Here is a 7,655-nt window from a genome sequence, read left to right on the forward strand (position 1 = left end):
TCGCCGGCAAATCCTTTTCTCACGCGCTGGGTGTAGCCGCCCAGCCTTCGGTCCCGTTTGCCTCGCCCACACCAGGATTTGAAGAACACCTTCGGCCCGCCGGTGCGTACGTGTGCGAGGCAGAGGCAGTGGCGGGGGTGAGGCGGCGGGCAGGAGGAGCGCTCTCCAAATAATTCTGCTCGCCCGCCTGTCTCTGCGCCCGGTGCAAGGTCTCCGGAGCGCAGGAGGGAGCGAGGGCCTTCCGCATCCTCCCCAGAAGCATGTCTGGACTGGGGAGCGGCGGCTGAATCAGGAAAGTGCCGCGAAGGAAAGTGAAATGGACCCGCCCTGGGTGTGAGATCAGGGCGCGATTAAGCAGGCATTCATGGCGAGGGCCAGCGTTAAGTCTTTTTAATCTTCGCCGAGTCCCAAAGGCCTTTCCCCGCTTCCCTTCCCTCCCTCGCCTCCCACCTCTGGTCACATGCACCCGCACGCAGACACGCTCGAGTGGATGACTAAACGGCTCGGAGCACGGGGAAAGCAGACGCTTCAGAAACTCCCTGCTGCTGCTTTGGCTCTGTGGGCAAAACACCTCATACAATGCCCGAGCTGTGCTTTCGCCCAGAGCGGCTCTTCAGCAGCTGCAGACTGTGCCCTAAACTTTCTGGTTTCCAGATCACAGGGTGAGCTCGCTCTGCTGCAGCTGTAAAATGGACATATTTTTGTTTCTCCCTACCTACGTTATGCGGGCTTGGGGGAGGGAGGAGTAGTGTCTGTTTGATGGTGGGTATGTAGCCACATGCCCATGGGTATGTAGCCACATGGTGGGTATGTAGCCACATACCCACCACCAGGGACACGGGTGGCGCTGTGGGTTAAGCCACAGAGCTTAGGACTTGCCGATCAGAAGGTCGGCGGTTCGAATCCCTGCGACGGGGTGAGCTCCCGTCACTCGGTCCCTGCTCCTGCCAACCTAGCAGTTCGAAAGCACGTCAAAGTGCAAGTAGATAAATAGGTACCGCTCCGGTGGAAAGGTAAAAGGCGTTTCCGTGCGTTGCTCTGGTTCGCCAGAAGCGGCTTAGTCATGCTGGTCACATGACCCGGAAGCTGTACGCCGGCTCCCTCGGCCAATAAAGCAAGATGAGCGCCGCAACCCCAGAGTCGGCCACGACAGGGCCTGATGGTCAGGGGTCCCTTTACCTTTATGTAGCCACATTATACAATTAAAGCACTATGGTGCCACTTTAAACAATCATGGCTTCCGTCAAGGTATCCTGGGAACTGCAGCTCGTTCATAGCTGTCAACCTTCCCTTTTTTTGCGGGAAATTCCCTTATTCCAGCGCCGGTTCCCGCTGCTATCCCGGATTGTTAGATATCCCGTAGACTGTCCCCAGGACAGGTGAGGCTGCTGATCCCTTATTTTCGAGGCTGCTGATCCCTTATTTTCAAATCTGAAAGTTGACAGCTATGAGCTCGTTAATGGTGCGGAGAGTTGTAGGAGATCCCTGTTTACCTTACAGAGCTTCAGTTCCTAAAGGTTCCCGGGAAAGAGGGATCCAGCACATAATAGTTGCGGCTCCCCCAAGGCCCCACACCCAGCTCAACCAAACCAGTTGCACGCGCCAGAACTAAGCTTACCATATTTCAAAAAGTAAAATTCCTGACACCCGCACCCAAATTGTTGGGCTTTTCCCCGGGGAACAAACCCAAATGGCTGAGCTTTTTTCGGGAAACCTCCCCCCAAAATAGTGGCTTTAAAGCTTTTTGAGCTGTTTCCACTGCTTTTTCTATCGTGTTGCCATACATTCCTGACATTTTGCCAATTCAGCAAACAAAACCCCGACGCCATTTTTACACCCAAAAACCAGGACATGTCAGGAATTTTTCTGACTATGGCAAGCCTACCCCAAACCTGCTTCTGAGGGATTCAATGTTAAACCACTCTGAAAATTGTAAATCTTTGAGAGGTAATGAAGGTGTCAGGCAAGCCTCCTTGGGGAGAGCATTCCACAAATAGGGAGTCACCACAGAAAAGGCCCATTCCTGTGTTGCCATTCGCCAGACCTCTCATGAGGGAGGCACCCAAGGAATGGTGAAATATGGTGAGTGCAAGTTGAAGTTCAGAGTGAGGTCTCTTTGCAAATACCTGCCATTGTAGTTCATAGCCCGTTATCAAAATTTCTGATCAGGCAATTGCTTTGATGTGCTCCGTCCTAGAGCTGAAAAGGACTTCAACACCCTTCAGAGATTTCACAAAGGCTTGATCATGATGAGATGTTCATGCAACCGCATCTTCAGGACCTCCCATGAAAGAAATTCTATTTTCCCAGTGTTTACACCTGTTGACATTCACTGGATTTTTGTCCAAGTAAGTGTGGTTATGATAAGATATGCCAGAAGCATTTCTTGATACCCAACCTAAGCAATTAAATAACATAGATAAATCTCCCTACAATTTAACCTTTTGGCATGCAGATGTTTCATCTTCAATGTGAGAACATTACGTTTCCCAACAGCCAAACAAACAAATTATGATTTCTGGGCAAACTTCCCACAAACCAGGACAAGCAAAGCTCGCATAACCTTGAGTGACTATTGTGGGCATCTAGGGGACAATGTCTGTGACACCACAAAGACACAAGATCTATTACAGGCATGTTTCATCATATAACAGCTCTTGGCATTTTAAAACTTTTTTTTTGGTTTCTTTTTTTAAAGCAGTTTTTAGACCTGCAAAAGTTGAGCAACCTTTAAAAAACACACACAAACACTACATAGCTATCCAGATAGAGTGGGTATTTATTTTTAAATTTTTAATTTGCTTCCTTTCTTTGAAGGACAGGTGTGTCAAAAGCAGTGAGCAGGCTCCCTCCCTCCATCTCTCAAAGCAGAGCTCTCTCCACCCAGTAGATCTGCAAATTTAACATGCAACTGCACTGGCTCCATTCATGCAGCATGACATTGTTAGCAATAACCACCCTCCCTTCACAATCTTCTGAATCAATAAAGAGGGGCATCTGTCGCCAATCTGACCTGTGGTTTTAAAAAAAAAAACACACACAAAATTTCTGAGCTTGGTTATCAGTCTAAACAGTTATCTCAGCATAAACAAAACCCATCTACCATATTTTTCCATGTATAACATGCCCCCCAAGATTACTGAAAATCGCTCACCCGCCTGAACAACATTTGAAAAAGCACGCGAGGCAGAAGCCACCAATCGTCTGACCGCTCACCACCAGCAGCAGCCAATCGCCCACCCAAATGCCACTGCAGCAGCCAATCGACAACAGCCCTTGCTGAAGCCCACAATCACCTGCACTATCGCCGCTGACAATCTCCTGCTCGCAGCAGCAAACAATCCCCTGTTCCCCCCCCCTGCACTATCTGTGTATAAGACGAGCCCAGTTTTTAAAGATTATTTTAACATAAAACTCATCTTATACACAGAAAAGTACAGTATTCTAAAATACTGACTTAGTGGGACTTTCTTCTAATCAGAAATGTGCAGGATGGTAGTGTAATTTAAGTGGGCACATTGCCAGGGTAATGCCCCCCATTGGAAGGTTTGTGTGATGTATCCCATTTCAAGAGTTAGTATACACAACAGGCTTGTAGGATTTACTGCTAACATATAAGACGATATACTACAATCTTAAAGCTGTACTTACACATTTATGTGCTATTGGTTTCAGCTGTTCGGTGGATAGTTGAGTCGATCACCCCTAACAACCCAGTGTCTTCATATTGTGGGGGGGGGGGTTGCTGTGCATCCTTATGGCCAACAAATAATGCTACTCAGGGTGAGAACGTGGGGGTGAAAAGCATGAAGTTGCGAGAGTCGGTTGGCAGAGTGAGGCCCCTTTGGGGTAAGGGACAAAGGGTGTGAGTGGGCTTCCTCTGGGTGGGAACTGTTGCTAAAAAACATTTGATTGGTCTTTTTTTTTTTTTACCCAGGAATTTGGTTAAATTGGAAATTCTAATTGTTGTCCTCACTGCTGTTTAGTTTTGTTCGACCATTGGGAAATAGTTACCGTCTTTTTGCACCATAACACTTTTTTCCTCCTAGAAAGTAAGGGGAAATGTCTGTGCGTGTTATGGAGGGAATGCCTACGGGTGGCATGCCTATGGATTTTCCTCCTCTAAAAACTATGTGCATGTTATGGTCGGGTGCGTGTTACAGAGCAAAAAACACGGTAATTTATGCTATTTATTGGAATTTTTAAAAAATGGGATTCTGCACTTTTTGCATATTGTTTCCTTTTTCTGTATATTTTTACTGTTAGTTTATTTCATTGTTCCCAGCTCTGGGGTTGACATATTAAATGAAGAGCAGTTTGATCACTGTTGTCATCAAAAGGCTTAACCGGGGGGCGGGGTAGCTTGTGAAGTGGGACAATCAGTGTACAAATCTTTTCTGGTATGGAACAAGAATAAAGCTGAGAACTCCTGACCTACTTTTGGTTTCACTGCTCTGATCTTGGGAATCTTAGTAGGGAAGGATGTGGTTGAGCAGCAAATGAGTGTTTTAAAAATAATAATAGAACAAGAAAACTCTGAGATTGAACCCCAGCACCATCTCTACAGTTGTGGGCAAAATCATGCCCAGACTTGTTTCTGGTACTAAGGAAACAAAGAGAGCATAGGTCTTCTTGGCAATATTCCCGACTCTGAGCTGTCTGCACAATAGACTCCTTGTTGCAATCCTTCAAGTGTCATGTGCGTCTTGCTCCAAAACTCCCTTGGAGGCTGGCTGGGCAATCTATATGACAATTCATATGCCTAAATACCTTGTACCAGCCACATTTAGATATATATGCCGTGTCAGACCATTGGCATGCTTCAAAGCATAACAGACTCTATACCAACAATAATTTTTTTAACTCACGAAGGCTTCTGCAATTCTTTGCATTTTAATCTGTTGCAGTTGGATGACATTATTAAAAAAATAAATTCTTTGCCCACCTAGATTTATTGCATTATTAAAAAAAGAAAGAAACTGAACCATTAAGCAATTTAAAGGTTCCAGATCAGTTATGCCAGATATAGACCAGCATTTACTGGCTTGTCTATAGATACTACTCTATTGGAAATATTCCTATGGTTTTGACCCTATTCATGTTTACATAAAAGTAAACTGTTTGGAACTCTATACCACCCGCTTTAAGCTGGGCAGTCTTTGGTCAATAAAGTGCTTAAATGCCATGGTACAATCTTCACCTGCCCCAGCTGCAACAAAACATGCCTCTCCCATATCAGTCTCTACAGCCACAGGTGATGCTGTAAACTCTCCAATGGCTTGCCTTCACCCCTGAAGGTGCCCTCTTCCATTGTCTCCCAAGGCAGACAGATGCCAACAACTGCCTAGAAATCAGCTGGACTCCCCCCCCCCCCCCGCCCCATGTAAACGGGTTGTATTCAGTGTTGGCTTTGAGCTAGCTTCATGGAACCTCCCCATGCTCTGCAGCCTTGAAAAAAAAAGAAAAAGTTGCTCCTGAAGGCTAGGGGAGCCTCCAGAGCATTATGGGATACAGAGCAGAAGGTTGCAGCAGGTAAGAGCATCGCAGAAAAACTGGATGTCCCACCTTGTATGAGCAGAAACACTTTCTGCTAGTGCAAAACCACCATTGGATACAAGCTAATGAAATTGTAAGCCTGTTGCTTGGGTCCATTATAGATATAAAGGTAAAGGGGCCCTTGACCATTAGGTCCAGTCGTGACCAACTCTGGGGTTGCGGCCCTCATCTCGCTTTATTGGCTGAGGGAGCCGGCGTACAGCTTCCGGGTCATGTGGCCAGCATGACTAAACCGCTTCTGGTGAACCAGAGCAGCGCACAGAAACACCGTTTACCTTCCCACTGGAGCGGCACCTATTTATCTACTTGCACTTTGACGTGCTTTCGAACTGCTAGGTTGGCAGGAGCAGGGACCGAGCAACGGGAGCTCACTCTGTCACGGGGATTCGAACCGTCGACCTTCTGATCGGAAAGTCCAAGGCTCTGTGGTTTAACCCACAGCGCCACCTGCGTCCCTCCATTATAAGGTAAAGGTAAAGGTACCCCTGCCCGTACGGGCCAGTCTTGACAGACTCTGGGGTTGTGCGCCCATCTCACTTAAGAGGCCAAGGGCCAGCGCTGTCCGGAGACACTTCCGGGTCACGTGGCCAGCGTGACATCGCTGCTCTGGTGAGCCAGAGCCGCACACGGAAACGCCGTTTACCTTCCCGCTGGTAAGCGGTCCCTATTTATCTACTTGCACCCGGAGGTGCTTTCGAACTGCTAGGTTGGCAGGCGCTGGGACTGAGCAGCGGGAGCGCACCCCGCCGCAGGGATTCAAACCGCCAACCTTTCGATCGGCAAGTCCTAGGCGCTGAGGCTTTAACCCACAGCGCCACCTTCCAAATAAATACTTCCAGATAAAGGACTTGCACTGACAATTTCTGTGTTTTCATAATAACTAGCATCATCCGTCACAGGGATCAATGAAGCTGGCAGAGTCCAAAAGTGAGGGTGGGTGGAAATAAACATCTTGCAAGCATCTTTTGTCTTCAAAATCCCTTGGGCTCGGGTGACTCGGTTCAGCTCCCTTGTAAGCTGTGTGCTACTGTTTCACAAAGTAGGTGGTTTAATTTACAGAGCATGCAAAGGATGCCCTCCCCCTTCCCACGTTCCTGTCAGCAGGGAAGTCCTGGCTTGTGATTCTCACATGCAAAGCAGTTGCTGGTCTTCGGTGGCAACATGCGCTGCGCGTTGCTCTCAGGCAGCAAAAGGCTGCCTGCAACATGCTGCCAGATATTTTCCACCCCAAGGCAGCTGAGCTTTTCGCCTCCCTGTGATTAATTCTGCCCACTCTTACAGGCATTATTCTCCCAGCCAAGGAGGAATGGGAGACTCCCTTCTCCTAGTCTCACTATTGAGCAATCAGAGCCCCTCCCACCAGCGCTGTGTGTGTACTGTCTTTACACTAAGATTCAGCCACATGGGCCTAAAACTATAAGGAAAAATAAAGCTTTTGCTTTTTTTAAAAAAATGATCTAAACGTAGGCATGTTTACTCAGATGTAAGTCCCACTGTGTCTAGTCCCACTGTGTCAAGCTGGGTCTAGTCCCTATTAAGTGTGCTTAGGGCCCCCTGCAGACCAGTGGTTTATTCCAGCTTCATACAAGAAGCACAAGGGCTGCTGTTGTTGCTTTCATAAAATCATAGAGTTGGAAGGGACCCTGGGGATCATCTAGTCCAACCCCCTGCAGTGCAGGAATATGCTGCTGTCCCTTACGGGGATCAAACCTGCAACAGTGGTATTTTCAGCACCATACTCTTAACCATTCTGCAACACGTTCTTGCCACAGTAACAGTGCATTGGTGGGGACTTCTCCAGGTTCATTAATTGTTCTACGATGCCTCACTGATGCAGCCGCATTATTATTGTCTGGAGGGGCTACTGTGCAATGATAGCAGAAGGAAAATAAACCAGGACATTTGTGGTATAAAAATTGATGTGATGTCAGTAGGAAGTTGCAGTGAATGAAGCATAGAATCATAGAGGTGTAGAGCTGGCAGGGACACTGAGAGTCTTCTAATCCAATCCACAGCAATGCAGGATTCTCAACTGAAGCTTCCATGACAGATGGATGCTCTGCATCTAACCCATGGGTCTGCAAACTAAGGACCGGGGG

At 47.6% G+C, this 7,655-nt stretch overlaps 1 long non-coding RNA gene across 1 annotated transcript; it reads left to right on the plus strand.

The window, feature by feature from the left end:
* The first annotated feature begins 525 nt into the window (after positions 1-525).
* LOC307209261 lies at positions 526-7,042 on the plus strand. The gene is made up of 3 exons (XR_013835488.1): positions 526-662; positions 2,198-2,348; positions 6,441-7,042. It is a non-coding gene; the product is annotated as an uncharacterized lncRNA (long non-coding RNA).
* The last annotated feature ends 613 nt before the right edge of the window (positions 7,043-7,655 follow it).

The sequence above is a fragment of the Podarcis cretensis genome (assembly GCF_951804945.1).
Source record: "Podarcis cretensis genome assembly, chromosome: 2".
In the NCBI taxonomy this organism is placed as follows: Eukaryota; Metazoa; Chordata; class Lepidosauria; order Squamata; family Lacertidae; genus Podarcis; species Podarcis cretensis.